This window comes from Oxyura jamaicensis, chromosome 1 (genome assembly GCF_011077185.1).
Source record: "Oxyura jamaicensis isolate SHBP4307 breed ruddy duck chromosome 1, BPBGC_Ojam_1.0, whole genome shotgun sequence".
Classification (NCBI taxonomy): Eukaryota; Metazoa; Chordata; class Aves; order Anseriformes; family Anatidae; genus Oxyura; species Oxyura jamaicensis.
Window position 1 is genome coordinate 1421954 of NC_048893.1, and position 16614 is coordinate 1438567.

The window sequence follows — 16614 nt, forward strand, 5'->3', positions numbered from 1 at the left end:
AGAGGGGCATGGGTCAAGATATCTCAAACATAACTGTGATTGCACTTGGTCTCATCACACAAGAGCGCTGTTTTCTAAAAGACAGCCTTTGATGTGTTCTGGAGGACATTGGCATAGCTACTAAAAGGCAACAGGAAACTGAGGCACAGGCAGGCAGAGGGAATGGGGTTTTCAGTGTTCAGCACCCAAATTTGAGTATCTGGGAAATGACCCCCAAAAGGACTTCAACCATGTCCCACATCCAAAGCCAAAGGAGCTGGACCCCACAAAAATCCAGCAGGAGGGTGAACCCCCCCACCCCCAGCCATCCCCAGAACTCACAGCACACAAATATAGGAAGTTTTGGCTCAGGAGACACTCAGAGGAGGAACCAGGGCTCTCACACCCCACATCACAAGCTGTTTAGCTGCTTGAAGCAGGTGATCCCCAGGTCTCCTCCCTACACCGATGGCTATTTCCCAGTGCCTGGTGTCCCAAAAATTCCAGCCCCAGCAGAGAACAGGTCTCACCGTGGTAGGTGCTATCCAGTCCTGCAGCTGGTGTCCTCCCAGCCAAGAGAGAACCAGGCCAAAAAGCTCAGAGAGAGGAGGAATAAAAAGAACTTGCTTTCAGGTGTTTAGGTACAGTAAGGATAAAGAAGTAAGGACAGGTACGATGCAGCTCTTCCCATCCTGCACAGGCTTGAGCCTGCAGGGTGATATTTCAGCTGACGCTTCCCTGCTCCAGCAAAACATCCCAGGAATTAACTGCTTCGCATGCACACTTAAACAGATTTCTTTCCCCCCATTCCTGCCACAAAGCATCGCCCCAAATTCTCCAGGATTATGCCACAGTAGGACTGCCTGAAGACTGCAAACTTCAGAGGAGCACCCTACAAGGTTTGGGCTTAACAATTGAATCTAATTGAAGCATATAAAGCTCCTAAATCCCTGAATGCCTCGTTATCAGGCTGAATAGGCTTAATTGCAATTGTAGCTACATTCAGCAATTAAATCCATTCACATCCCCAGAGTGGGGCAATCAGGAGATGCTTGTGCCACACAGCTCAGATGCAGTTTCGGCACCAGCAGGACTCTGATTGCCATTTGGAGATGCCCAGAATGATGACAGACCACCGAGCTGTGGGACCACCAGGTCCATCAGGCCTTCTCCCGGGCATATTTGGCTTCCTGCTGCTCAATAAAAACTTAAGGATTGACCAAAGGGGATCTCAGCGACAGCGTACTCAAGGTCTTATCGCAGCATCCACTGCAGCTTCCTTCCAACACGCAAAGCATTGAGCTCTCCCCTGGTTGCAGGATTTTCCTCCTCAAACTCAGCTAATCTGTCCTCTCAAATTCTGGAAAATATGATATTTCTGAAAAAGAGATACCCACCACACCATCTTGATCAGGTAGCCCTTGCTCCTCCAGGCAGCCAGAGACCTCCCAGCCTAAATAACCCACCAGGGACAGCAGGGAACAAGGGAGATGATGATGAAATAGTGGACAGGGGAAGACTCATCTTCTGAAGTCATATTTAATGACACCTGAAAAGAGACCGAGTGAAGTGCTTTGGATATCCAAGTCTGCAGGTAACACAGGAGCAAAGCCACAGCAACCACATGCCTTACCCCGGCTTCAGCTCACATTATGGGAATTGCACCTATAAAATGTTTTTGTGTTCAAGCATGGCAAGGCTAAGGAAGGAGCTCCCAAACTCACACCACCGGATTTATCTACATGCTACGTACAGGCGCTATCTGGGTTAATAATCACAGCACTGTGCCAAGACAGCCCAATTTTCCCATTCTAAAGCTTAACTTGCTGAGCACAAGCTCAGGAATCTCTGTAGGCATTTACACCACATCCAGGCCCTCTGTCATAAGGCACAGAGAGGTCCAACCTGAGCAATGAGAAGAAGCCAAAGGTGTCCAGCACCTCCAGCTCAGCACCAGGCTGCTGAGAAGAGGCCCATTTGGCCTGTAACCCATTTGCATTGCTTGGCAGCCTTCACCCAAGGAAACAAGGGGCAAGGGTGTAGGGTGAAATTGGTTATCTGATATTAAAAAAAAAGTGGGGGAGAAAAATACACCAAGCCCATGCCAAACGCAAATTGTAAAAAAAAATAAAATGAACTGCACTGAAGCATATTTGGCAGGTTCCCAAGAGAGGCTTCTCAGCTACTCAAGCCGTCAGCAATATTTTAAAGCAATCGAGTGAAAGTAAGGGAAAGCAAACAAAGAGGATCATTCATGTGTAGTTGTCACTTGCCTTAATGCCAACCTTTCCAGGGAGGAAAGACTTTCCATTTTCTAAAGTTCAGGCTTAATATTTAGCAAGACATCTTGGCACCCACACATAATTCATCAGATAAAAGCCAGGAGGGATCCAGCAGCATTTTCTGCTCCCCAGCCACTCCTTGCCACAGGAAACCTCCAGAAAGGAGACCAGCCCACGTTTCTCATGCCCTCCTCCTTCACTAGCCCATGGACTGGAAGGCAGTGATGGGGCCATAAAGACCCAGCTGTGAGCCCCAGATAGGGCTGAGGACAAGGTCTCTGAAGGCAACCTAGAGCTTAAATAAAGATGCTACATGAAGTCTCATCCAGATCAGCCATACCCATCCCATACTAATTGTTCAGCATGACCTCGTATGGGATGGAATACCCCTCGGCCAGTTGGGGTCAGCTGTCCTGGGTCTGTCCCCTCCCAGCTCCTGCTGCACTCCCAGCCTGCCTGCTGAAAGGACAGAGAAAAAGCTGAGAAGTCCTTGGCTTGGTGTAAGCACCGCTCTGCAACAATTAAATCATCAGTGTTGTTGTCAACACTATTCTCATCCTAAATCCCCAAAACAGCACCCTACCAGCTACTAGGAGGAAAATTAACTCTATTCTAGCCAAAACAAGGACAGTCATATATGCAAGCTTGATTGAAATGAAAGCAGGAGAGAGCATCTGGTGACATCTGGGACGTTGACTTGGTCACTCCTTTCATGGTTCTCTGCACTCCCACACAACAAGGCTTTTTAAGAAAAATCCAGGTGGAAATAAACCTATTTCTTATCTCATCCTCAGCTCTTCTTTTTTTTTCAAGGAGAAAAGCCAACAGAAGTCAGCAAAGAGGGGCACAGAAGTGGAGAAAAGCCGAGCTCGAAGAGAACAAGTCTACTCCTTCCTGGATGCAGCCTTATAGGATTGCTTCCAAATCATGAAGTTGTACCGAGACATAAGGTAGTCCAGGACACCTGCAAGGAAGCCACTTACCCTACAGACACTCAACACCCTCAATGATGCTGATAGAAAGGAGGAGAAGGGGAGTACAGCCCTTTTATAGTGCCCATGCCCAGGGCAGCTGCATCTCAGCTCCCATCCTCTTCCACCAGCACCTGCGAGAGCTGTTATCTCAAACTGCCCCCAGCTGCTTTATCCCAGCCCTGTTTGTCCCTGCTGCCAAAGGAGCTACTCGTGAGAGTAAAATTTAATGCTTTTTAATCAAAAACATTCTGGTCAGAAAAAAAAATGTATGTATTATTTAAACTGAGCAGATGAGGCAGCTCCGCAGAGCTTCGTCAAATTATGGCACCGTTTGTCCCCTGTTCCCCAACCCCTCGCAGATTCTGACAGCCGTGGGTAGGGGCCAAGAGATGCTAGGGGAATCAGGGAAGGTTAGACAGGCTTTTTGTGTGATGAGGTTGGAAAGCGCCAGTCCCTCTCCATGCCCATCTCTTGCAGGACCACAACAGCCACAGACCGTCTCGTTTCGCTGCACCTTGATTTCCCCAGGGGAGGAACAAAGACGAGGATATTTAGCTTCCTTTGAACACACACCAAGGCCTCTTAATGAAAAACACCGGGGTGAAGCATGAAACGTTGCTCAGAGAGAGCAAAACAAACACGGACAGACATACAAATGGTATTACAAGAAGTGGATCCTTCTGACCGCTGCGGTTTTAACGGGTTCTCCCTGCAGGTACTTCCTACCCTTTCATTTATTTATTGCCAAGCTAAGATTTGCTCATTTTGCAGTGAAAAAAATGCCAGTAGCAACAAGAAAGATCGATCCGGCAGCTGGGATGGACAGGTTAAAGGGGACGGGTTTGTTATGTGACGCCGGTACGTGACCCGCGTTCTGTGCCCTATGCAGAATGTATGGCGGGCAACTTCAAGTGTTCCCTTTCTGTAATATTCATCAGCTTAAAAATAAAAAGTAAAAAGAGAAAAATCATGCAAACGATCTTCTTTTGACCAGTAGAACCTAAAAGGGATTTTGTTGTTCCAAGGGCTGTTCCAGTACCTCTCTGTGGTCCTCTAAATTCGCATGTCCAGGAAAATAAAAGCAACCACACATATACGAAAATATACCAAATATACCACACCATGCAGAATGGGAGGGCAAATTTCCTGGGCCAGCAGACTCCTCACATTGCAGGCTCCATGAACAGCAGCAGCACGTCTGCATCACTGACCACCAAGCTCCCTTCCTGCCAGTGCCAGAGCTAACTGGGGGTACTGGTGCAGAGCTGCATGGCAATTTAGATGTAGTCCAACCAGGTGCCATGGGCAGAAATATTGTCAGGGATGACAAAGTGACCTTGTTCTGTTAGCTGAGCACAGAAGTAAGCTGGGCTCTGAATTTCCAACCTACGAGTGATGCTTTCTACGCAATGTTTTGTAGACAAAAAGGTCCTGGCCTCAGACCTGGTGCACACACCCGATGGAGTCCTCCTAGCAAAGATGTTCCCTATGGGAAATGAAATGCCAAAAAAAGACAAGTTTTTTGTCTCAAGAGCAAAAGTCTGTGCTCTTGAGACAGCTATAGAGAAACCACCAGTGCTGGCAGGCTCTGGCAGTGAGGTCTGGACTCACCCCATTTCAAGGAGGAGGTCACTCCACCACGGGGGCAGGACAAATCAGGGCAAAACACTGCTGGTAAAATTAATAACTTTAAAAAAAATAATCAGAAGACTCAAATATCTAAAGTTTTACCCATGTGATACATTTCCATTCACCGTTTCAAGACACATCTTTGAGTCCAGGACAGAGAAATCTATCATTTCAGATGTTCCCAGCAAGCTGCTCCATCCTGAAACCTGTGGGGAAGCAGTCCCTAAAACCATCCTCCTGCAGCCCAGCGACACCCAGCAGCGAGGCCGTTAACACAGCGCTGTTTGCGAGTGGTACCTTTGCCCCTTGCCGTTGTACGAAGGTCTTCCTTGCGGAGTTAAGGAACCGAGGCTGATTACTTTCCCACTCAGGCTGGAGATTAAGACCGTTTTCCCGTCTCTTCTGAAAGCTGTTTTCTCAGGCTGCTTTGGTCTATGAGCTCATTTTCATCTGGCACGCAGAGCCAGATAGTATTACGCTCCAGGAGCGGATATTATTTGCAATTCAGTGCATTAGGGACCGCGGTAATTGCAGAGCAGGGTGACCCCTTGCTTACAATTCAGCAGCAATTTCGCCTGTCCTGCTTTTGTAATAGAATAAAGTCACGTGCGGCCATTTATTTCAAGTCATTTGCTGTGAGCCAGAAACGTGTTCGAATTTTGCCTTTTCCCTTTTTACCATTTACTAAATAAAAGGAAATAAACCCAAGAAGAGCCTTGAAACAACCCAGCTGTGGTTAAACCTGTAAGTACCGGCCAGACAGTGAAGTGCAGAGACCCAGCCAAAAGCTTACCCTTGACGCTGCCCACATCTACGCAAGCACTGCGATATTACGTACTTTAAATGCACAGAAATGTTATGTTTTTGAACCAAAATAACATCAAGGAGTTGCGTGTTGTACTATTTCATAAAACCCAGGGAGATTAAGGGCTTAGACCCAGGAGCGAGGTACCGTGGTTCAACAGGATGCTGTGGTTTAACAGGACACCGTGTCCAAGCAGATTTGACGCCTTTCAGCAGGGAAATGCTCCTCAAACCTTGTGTTTTCAAGGGGAAAAGTGCTCGTTTTTAGGCACAGAGGAAGCGGTACGAGCTCATCTGCTTTGAATCACGCTGGATGTGGACAGCTCAGGATCATGCACGCAGGAACACACACGGATGTTTAGGTCCGGCCGATGCATGACAACTTGCTAAGATGGAGTGGTTTGGGTTCTTTTACCTAAAAACTGGGGTTGAGTGCCCCACCAGGTGCTGCTGGACAGCTGGGACATGCACACCGCTCGCAGATATGTCTGAGGAATTAGGGCCCAAGGCAACAGCAGTTTCCAGTTTTGAGCCATTTCAACATTTCCCCGATGGCAAACGGGAGTTTCCCCAAAGAAACGCACACGGAGCCCAGCGTGAGGCATTTCAGATTTTCTTAAAGAAGCACAAATTATCCTGTCCGATAAAATACTTCAAACTCGGACACTTTGAAGGCAAATAAATGAGAATGTTTTCAGCAAGCAACCGTGCCATGCTCTTTCATATTCATCAGCCCTTTCCAGCATCTAACCTCCTGTGCCTAATGCTCTGAGGTGTCAGAACCACACACGTTTCTCAAAAGACATGACTTTTAAGATGATCCGATCATCTCTGTCATAATTTTGGATGCCTGGGAGCAGAGGGCAGAGAAGGGTGGCTCTCAGCCAGGACGCTGCCTGTGCTGGGGGTCCTGTTATCCTCCATCAGCAGAAATTATCCAAGGTGGGAGAGGAGAGAGATGCAGCTCGGCTTCTGCGAGCTCAGTGCCTGCTCTCAAGAGCAACGCAGCGCAGGTGGAGGATTGATCAGATGTCTCTGAATTGTCAAATTCAGTTTAGGTTGGGAAAGCACCCCTGGAGGACTGAATCCCTGGTCTTTTCTCCATGTTGGCCAGAGCCCAGCCTCCAAGCACGTCCTCACCACCGTGTTCTCCAGCCCCATACCATCACAGCCACCTCTGCCAGACTCGCCCCGATATATCAGTACTTTTCCTCTACCGGTGAGCCCAAAGTTGGCCATCACACCCCAAATGCTATCTCACAGTGCTGGGCAGAGGGGAAGGATCACTTCCCTGGCCCTGCTGCCTTCACTTTTTACTAACACAACCCCTTTGCTGCAAGGACACACTGCTAAGCACAGCATCCACCTGCCCTCACTCATTTTTTTTGTACCTTTTTATGTGTGTTTCTTGGAAAGGAGGCATGTGCTGGTGTGTTATAGCACAGCCTCGGGCTCCCCATTCACAGAGATCACATTTTACACCAGCCCCTTTCCCCTCGAGCAGCAGATGCTGCCTGTACTTGACAACCTTCCCATCCATTCCTGTCCCAGGCCAACCTAAAATTACAGCTTCCAAACTCAATTTGGAGGCACTGGGAGCGACAGGGGAGCTCCTGGGCTTTTTCATATTTAATGTCGCTCAGCAGGTCCATTCGTCTTCCCTGTCAAACTGCACATTTCAGCAGCACACAGCGCTCGCCATGCCCGCACCTGAGAGGGAAGCACCAAACTCCTGATCTCATGGTCTCAGAGCCTCCTCTTTTTCTAGGACACATGTGTGGAAGTGGTGGGAAGGGCTGTGCACCTCACTTTCTTCACTCATCCCCTGGAAAAGGGCTGGGACATCTCACGGAGAAGCCAGCCCCTGCGGGATGCGGAGGGCAGCTGCGTTACCCTCAAATTCCTGCATGGAAATCGCAACTGGAGCAGAGCTGGCACATCTCGGGTGGATGGAGAGCATAATTCCTCCTCCCCAGCCACCTGAACCTGACCACGCAGGGATAGACTGGTCTGAGAACGGCTCTCTTCTCTCCATTGTCCTCTTCCAAATTCATTTCTGGTTGCACACTGAGGCCAGAACACGTGCCTGTTGCTGCACCAGCTTCTCCTGATGAGAGTGTCCCTGCCTCCAGAAATTCCCCTTTAGTCATCCTCATGACCCCATGTTTGCAGATCTGATAAATATGTAAAGGTTCAATATAGAGCTCCCTCTCGCATATGTATCCATGTGGTCTCTGTCCAGCTGAGCTCCCAGCAGAATTCCCACTGCTGGATGTGTTCCCGCAGTGATCCAACCCATGGCCAGACCTACAAAGTAGACACAGACCTGCCCTTCCAGCTCCTCTCCAGGTTAGGGTGAGATGCACTCCCAGATCAGTCTGGGGCTCTCATTCTCAAATGCTCCTGAGCTTTCTACGTCTGGGAACACTTTCCAAGTGCAGATCTGAAATACTGGATCCAGCACCAACAGCCTGGGTGCAACTCGATTGCAGCCAACAGACGTTCAGGTTTCACCAGCTGATGATTTGGTCCCCTTTTGGAAACCCTTAAACCCCCCGCCCCAGGAACTCACACCAGCTTCAACCGCTCATGTCCCACTTCATCCATCACACCAAAAAACCTCCCGTTCCCCTGCCAAGTTTCCTGGTAAGCCCTGGCCACAGCTTTGCTTTTGAGGGGGAGAGGGCTGGAGGCACCAGCTGTTAGAAATCCCAGCCAGCCCCATCTCGGGGCAGCGCACCACGCTTCCCAGCCCACGGCCAAACTGCACGGCAAGGGCACTGAGTCAAGACCAGGGCTGAAAGCAGAGAACAAAACCCAGAAAAAAAAAAATAGGCTTGTGAGATTTTAATATCTCACATCTTCCCCGGGCATTGTTTGGAGCACATGAACCAAATCCACCGCTTCCATCCTGTGCCGGGTCACAAGTTAGCTGAGATGTTTTCAACAGGCGGTGATCAAAACGCAGCCCCTGCACGCATTCTTCTCGTAACCTTTCTGCTTAGGCTCAGGCTATTAAAGCAACTGTAGCACGGCTCTGGAGGCTGCCAAGGGGCTAGGAAATGTCCCCCTCCGTGCTATCTGTTCATCTCTGCTGACAACTGAGATTGGTTAGCTTCTACTTGATGCCCCACGTGAGGGACAGCAGTGGCTAAGGTGCCTCCTGGGTGCAGATGGTGGACCAAGGAGGAATGGTGCCCTGGCAGGAGGGCCACTGAAATGGGAAGAGAGCTCACCCTGTTGGTCCCTCTACGGATTGTCTGGATACAGGCAGGCCATGCAGGACCTTGCTGAGAAGGGCCAAAGGCATGTCACATCTCTAGGGCACACACTGGGCCAAACCAGAGCCTTGGGACCCATCAGTGACTGTGATGGGCTGATGATGGTTTGTCGCCTCAGGATCCAGGCTACCACCACCCAGCACAGACCTCCTTCTGCCTAAAACACAGCCTATTGGAGGTTTTGTGGCTAGGCTTCACATGCAAACTTTCTGTGTGGGGTTCCAGATTTGCCCTATGTGGATATAAAGGGCCACAGACTTCATCCATCAATTGGAAAACAATGATCCATGTGCCCCTTCAACTCACGTACAGCAGCTCGTGAAGTACCAGTGTTGAAACAATCCTAGAGTCATAGAATGATGGAATGGTTTGGGTTGGAAGGGACCTCGAAGTCCATCTCATCCCAACTCCCCTGCCATGGCAGGGACACCTCCCAGCAGCCCAGGCTGCCCCCAGCCCCATCCAGCCTGGCCTTGGGCACCCCCAGGGATGGCTTTGCCCAAAAAGTCATGGTGAATGGATTAAATCCAGCTGAAGGCTGGTCATTTATGATGTCCCCCAGGGCTCAATAATGAGGCCAGTTCTCGTCAACTGTGGCTAAGGGAGCTGGGGTTCTTCAGTCTGAAGAAGAGGAGGTTCAGGGAAGACCTTATTGCACTCTAGAGTTACCTTAAGGCTATAGCAAGGTAGGGTTCGGGCTCTTCTCCCAAACACCAAGTGATATGGCAAGGAGAAATGGCCTCAAGCTGCACCAAGGGGTGGTTTAGGTTGGATATTAGGATAAATTCTTTACTGAAGGGGCTGTGTGCCATTGGAATAGGCTGCCTAGGCTTCCCAAGTGTTTGAGTCACCATCCCAGCACGTTTTCAAGAAATGTGTAGATTTGGAACCTCGTAGCATGGTTCAGTGTGGGGCTTCAGTACTAGGTTAAAGGTTGGACTAGATGATCTTAGAGTTTTTTTCCAACCCAAATGATTTTATGGTTCTATGATTCTATGATCCACACCTTCTCTGGATAGCCTGTTCCAGTGTCTCACCACCCTCAGAGTAAAGAATTTCTTTCTAAAATTTAATCTAAATCCTCCTGTTTTAGTTTACTCCTTGTCCTAACACTACATGTGTTAGGAAGTGGTTTCTGCCTTCAAAAGAGTGCCACCACAAGCACTCCTTTTGTTAGAAAGGTGAGAGATGACGAGTGGGAAGGGCCACGGGCCCAAACGGCCCTCCAGCAAATCACCCGGAGTGCCAATGTGGAGCGTCTCTTGGTGGTGATGAGCTTTCTGTGGGGAAGAAGGGAACATTTATATCTCTTGACTGGCATTGAGCTCTCTCTGGAGGTACCCACTTGCTGCCTGGAAGCCATCAGGATGCTCTATACCTCTTATCCCAGCATGATACCCGTCTTCCTGTAGGCAACCTTGCATTTTTCTTCCCATCCCAGCCTCTCTGTCTCAAGCCCTGCCCTTCTCTTGAAGTGTCACCTGGAGCTAAAGGGACCAGGCGTTGCTTCCTCTGTTAAAGACATCTGTACAGACATGCTCAAATATCTCATCCATCCCTTCCCCTTGTCACTAAAGGGCCCCGAGTCTTCCCTCAGCACCACAATCTTTCAAAACACTTTTCTTATCACACTTTGCCTGCAGGAACAAAGTAAGCCCATCTGCACATCCGCATCTTTGGGGTTTTGCCATCTTTTGTGCAAACTTCCAATTTCCTACGAGTCTCGCAGAAAGCAGCAGCCAGGGAGAGTCTGTTAAGTGTCTCAGCCCCAAAATCCCAACCGCAGGAAAAATCTGCGTGTAGGTCTCAGAGAAACCAGACAGAAGGAAAAACTCAACAGGAAAGGCAACATCACTTGGGACACCGTGCAGGGGAAATATCCCTTATTAAACTCCAGATGAATTAGGAACCATTTGTACAGTTAAATCCCACAATGTGGAAGGCACATGTGAGAGAAAACGCCTCGAGATTTAAAGAAATCCTCTAAACAAGATGTTACTAAGTAAACGTAATTAAGCCTGATCAGAAGGAATAGAGACCTCCTCCATGCCTGACCCTTAGAAATAATACAGAACACATTTCCCTGAGCGTAGCTGCCTGCTCTGCAGGAGGTGCAGGGAAATACCCTGCTGCATATATTCCCTCGCTATCATGACACCATGTCAATATGGGATTGGAAAAGCTGGGCTGGAGTCTCTGATGTACTGGTCACACATCCCCTTTCAATTACTGGCACCATTTGGTAGCCCCGTTCGCTGTCACGTCAGACAACCGGATGCATGGCAGATGTCAGAGCTGCAAACACGGCAGTGCACGTGTCCCAAGTCCACACTGGGACAGCTCTGTGGGGATATAAGATGGTGTTTCCTCATGTATGGCAGTGCTTTTGTACCTCCTGGTGTCATGCCCTCCGTTAGGGACATCAAATCTAATGTAGTCGCGTAGTTATCACCAGCTGAGGATGTGGTTATGGTATGTACCCCCTCTGTTCAGCCAGCCCTTCGCAAGGTAACACGAACACACTCGGTAGAAGCAGATCTTCTCTGACCCAGGCACAAATGTTTGTCCTAATCTTGCAAGATGCTTCAAGTCTCGGAAGTTATTGTCTTTCATTTCCCAGTGGTCACTGTCCACGAAGCTCAACAGGTCTTGAAAATGACAGCAGATGGCAGAGTAGAAGAGTAGGGGGTAAATAAGAAGTAAATCTTGGTTTGTCTTGGAAGTAGAATCATGAGTTCATTGAACACAGAGAAACAACTTCTAAATTTCTCTATCCAGACATGGATCAGCTACCAACACTACTCAGGTTAGACCCCCCACCAAATTTTAGTGAGATGGCTTGACCTTATTCTTCAAGATCTCAAACTGAATGGGGGCTGAAGATCCCATATCCATCATGAGCAGATGCTGGAATGACTGAAGGATACCGATCTGAAATGGATATCACTTGGATACCATCAGAAATGGACATGTCAGCTTAAAATGATCAGCAGTCCAAGGCTGGAAGGCAGCAGGATGCACTGCCAAGCTCCCTCAGACACAAGCCACGTGTAACTTGATGATATTTTTAATTATTTAGAGCTGACTTGTTAAAAATTCTGTGTCTCAGCTGAATTTACGTAAGTTTCAGCCGTTCAAGCGGTTTTGAGAACAAGTGTAGAAGAAATGAGAATCTTTTTCATCTCAGAGTTAGGGGAAATACCTAGAGAATCCTTCATCCTTGGGAAGTGTTGCATTGGGAGTCACTGGGCTACAAAACCCATGCCTTTGGGTTATGGAGCATCGTTCCCAGACCATTTGGTACTTTGGTGCTAAGACCCTTTGCAAGAGGAAACCTTACAAAGGATTTGCTTCCCATGCTGTAACAAAGGCAGATTTTGTGCATTCTGCAGGAAGCTCCTTGCTCTTGCAGCGGAAGCATTCAAAAGCTGTGTTTGCAGGGTGGTTTCCAGATGGCGTCATGAGGCTGGAAGCACAAATGGATGTGGGGTTGCAAACCTAAAAGTGAAATCTTACAGGGAAAAGGGTGGACAGCAGCAGTGTACAAAGACCTTACAGGAGTGAGAGAATGTATAGGGCATTGCTGTACATCTGAAGGCACTTCTTTTCTAGAAAGCAAGCAAAAACCTACTTAAAAAACATCTTTTTTTCTTTTTTTTTTCTTTTTTTTTTTCTTTTTTTTTTTTTTTTTCCCCAGAAGACAGTGCCTACAATTTACAAACCATTTTTGGTGCATCCCAAGAGCAACCCCAACACTTACGCCTCAGCAAATTGAGCAAAGGGGAGCCTTTACGCTAAGCCAGCCAAGGTGTAATTAGTGAAAGGAAGCCCAAGTGTCCAGATATCCAAGTTAGGTGGCTCAGCTCAGCATTGTTTGCTTTTCCAGGAGCAAAAAGGAGCTCCAAAGCAGAGCAGATTCTTGTCGATGCTGCATTCACTCAAGGTGTCTCTCAGAAGGAGCAAACCCTCACCTTTCACCTCGGCTGGCATTTTTCTTTCACACTTGCACGTACACACCTGTAACCCAACCATCCTGCAGAACCATTTAAAGGTAACTTGTAGTGATTGATCTGCAGATATTTCCCTTTGCAAAGAGGGCTATGAGTCAATTATCAAGGGGACGGGCAGATGCTGCACTCCTGTACCCAGGAGTGAAGAGCTTGCCAGGATACTGGCACATCTACAGCATCAAGTAAATTACCGAGAGCAAAGGTAGTGATGTTCTAGCACAGGGACTAATGAGGACACAGCCTGAGAGGACCCCAAACCCATAAAATGTTCCCTCAGCCCTGCACGTGGTGAAATCCCACTTCATTCTGGATCACATTGTCAGAACTAGAAAAAGTTTAGAAGAAAAGGAATAGAGGGCTTACTGCCATCTGGTCTGCATTTCTTGAACAGAGAAAGGATGTCTTCTGTCATCAGCCCTTCCTGGGGTCACCACAAGGCTCTTTAGCCCCACAGAAAGAAGCCTTGTGTCTGCACTACAGGGGATTAAATGGATAATAGAGGTGAAAAGGGGGATAACAGCCATTTATGACATGAAACCCCATCAAGGTGAAGCTGTTACTTTAGGAGAGAAAGAAGTGGGGACAGGATGAGACTTGCAGCCCCTGTGTTCCCACAGCCTCGGTGCCTGTCACCTAACACAACCCTGGTACAGGATCCCAGCTGCAAGCCAGGCGCAGCTCTCGGCAGCTCATAGGTTGCAATTCTGACTTACATAAAGAGAAGGAATAAGCGGTGATCGTTAAAAATAATTAAAGCCACTATAATACATGAAATTTAAAGTCTCCACTTCAAATTTTATCTACTCTGTATATATTACACTGCAGGATTAGATCTAATGCTAGGGGGCAAGTTATCCCAAAATGTACATCATAACCAGCACTTATCTCCCGAAACCAAGCTTCCCAAAGAATATTTATTGGACCTTATGGCTTTCCTCATTTTTTCCCATTTTCCAAATATGTTTTGCAAAAGCAGAATTTTCCTGACTGCTAATTCATTAGGTCACAGCATAAAACTCCAGCACAGAGACAATGACAAGATACAGAATACCCCTCACTTTCCCCCTTTGTGATATTTTTGCAGTAATCTGAACTACAAAGAGAGACACGTTACCTCGTCTCCTCACTTTATTGTTCCAGTGAACATCTCCAGAGCGCTTGGGCTGTGACCCATGGTGACTACAATATATCCTCCATTTTCACTTACCTTGTCAATAAGAGACAAATTGAAAGGGGAGCATCTGAGATTCGGCACCATGCACCTGTAACGCGTTTCAGGCTGCTTCTTCCTCTGAAGCCTCACCAAAGACAGAGACAGAGCTTGAACAGGGAAGAAGAAAACTCCAGCCTCTCTGGAGAACACAGTGCAAATCCTGCAGAGTCTGGGAAAACTAAGATAGCTGAGAGTCAACCCCGCGACTCTTGTTCTGCCAGAGAGCTGCAGCTGGTGCCAGTGAAATATTTATGCAAAGACAGCAGATGTTGCGAGCAAAGTATGAAGAAAAAGATGAGAGCTGCAGCACTAGGTCGGGGCATCCAGTGCAACGTGTGCTTCCTACGGTGCCCAGCATCAGATGGTAAAGAAGGATACAAGAACAGGACAAGCCCATGGAGACATCTCTGTCTTTGCAATCTCCAGAGACCTGAAGCTTAGGGATTTTCGGACACACAGATTGCATTCTGGAAATGCCGCTGCATTCAGAACCTCGTGTGAACTTTTCTACTATGGATTTGCTTGCTTTGGAAACCATTTAAGGTTGTTAGCATTCACAGTCTCCTGTGGCAACGAGTTCCTACAGTTTTATTACGTGCTGTGTGAAAATATTTTGTCATAGAATCATATAATCACAAAAACACAGAATCATAGAATCTCAGAATGGTTTGGGTTGGAAGGAACCTTAAAGACCATATAACTCCAACTAACTCCATGGGAAGGGACACTCCCCACCAGACCAGATTGCTCAAAGCCCCATCCAGCCTGGCCTTTCATTAGCTTTCAGCCCCTTATTTCACTTGTTGCCACTCATTTTTTTAACAACAACAACAAACAAAATAGCTTTTAAAATCTGGGAGAAACGTTGCCTCTTTCTTCCATATCAACGCTGCCATTTTTAAGGCCTAGGAACACTTGTCCGTACTTCAACAGAAGGATCAGAAATGACCTTTTAGCACCAATAAAGCAGCCTGGACAGTACTGAAGTGCCTGCAGTCACAGAGGGACCGAAGAAACCTGGAATATCCCCATGAGAATCTCTTATGACAGAGGGCAGCCCGGCTGTGCCCAGGCCTTGGCCTAGGAATGACTGCAGATGTAAGGTTGGCCCGGCACTAAATGCAAACACTTATTGCTCCTGGAAATCCCCGGTGTCTGCCTGGCATCAGCCCCTTCTCCAGGAAACCTTTGAAGCAAAACAAAGCTCACAAGAGCACGGCGTGGCTGGTGCCCCAGGGGAGGTGGGCCTAGCTGCCTCCCATGTGGGTCAGAGGGTGGCTGGGACCTGAATCTTCAATTTTTTGGTGAATGATGAGAGGAGACTAAGTGTCCTGTGCCACGAGTAACCACAGCCCTGCCGAGAAATCCCCAGCAACTTTCCTACTGCCTTCAAATCATTCTCCCAGTTCTCCAGCCCTCATCTGGAGGCAAACGGGTCATTCATAATCCAGCCAGCACAAAACGCCCACCATAACTGCCCTGTCAAAAAGAGGAAATAAATCTCAAATTGTTCGTTTCAGTAAAAAAAAAAGGCAGGAGGGAGCTGCTGTACTGCTGGCTGAAGGGTTAATTGTGGTGCTACCCAGAGACGGCTCCTTTCCGAGCTCATCTCCCAGCTGCTGGGCTCTGGCCTGCTTAATGAAGATGGATTGCCTCGAGGAGGCCACCTCTGTCTAGACTGCTCGTGGCCCCTTTTATTACCCCCACCCACGCAAGTGAACTCAGGATCCAGGCACGGCGAAATTCCAGGCAACAGAGCAGCAAGTGAATAAATTGATTTTGCTCAGAGCAAACCAAGCCAGGTCTTCCCCAGCCCATTCTCTCAGGGGGGGATTCTCTGGGGGCTAATAAGGGCTGAGCCACTGACATCATTTTGTCAATGGGGGCCCAGAGAACATTTCATGTCTCTGCCCTGACCTGTATTCATGAAGTTTGCAGTAACCTACTGCCTCCAAGACTTCTTGATTTTATTTATGACAGCACTGGGAAACTTGTGTCCTTGCTGCAACAGCTTGGCTGGGCTATCACAGCCCTCGACGTGCAGCTTGTGCCCACCAGCCTGTGGAAAGACAAAAACTGTCCAGCATCTCCTGCTGAGAGCGCCCTGGAGTGCAGGGCATCTGCTTCACAGCCCCTCCACGAGACAGTGGGTTCTGCATGGACGCAAGGAGAACATCAGATTATTGATAGGCTGGTCAAGTACAGAAAGCCTGCAGGCCATGCCTATGCTGTTGAAAATATGGAACATGGAAATATCATCGAATCATAGAATGGTTTGAAAGGGAACTCAAAGCCCATCTAATTCCAGCCCCAGCCATGGCAGGGACACCTCCCTCCAGCCGAGGCTGCCCCCAGCCCCATCCAGCCTGGCCTTGGGCGCCCCCAGGGATGGGCAGCCGCAGCTCCTCTGGTGAGCTTGTTCAACCGCCTTACCACTCTCTG

At 48.3% G+C, this 16614-nt stretch overlaps 1 protein-coding gene across 15 annotated transcripts in view; it reads right to left on the reverse strand.

The window, feature by feature from the left end:
- The window catches only part of LOC118156089 (collagen alpha-1(VII) chain-like), a 122548-nt gene extending 108009 nt beyond the window's left edge, over positions 1-14539 (reverse strand). For 10 of the 15 annotated variants that reach the window (XM_035309878.1, XM_035309944.1, XM_035309904.1 and 7 more), the window contains exon 1: positions 510-1355. The gene's annotated coding sequence lies outside the window, so the exon portion shown is untranslated. Of the gene's footprint in view, positions 1-509; positions 1357-5161; positions 5284-14166 lie in introns of those variants that run through there. The other 5 variants (XR_004746171.1, XR_004746176.1, XM_035309973.1 and 2 more) reach the window with 3 other exon arrangements.
- Positions 14540-16614: the final 2075 nt, after the last annotated feature.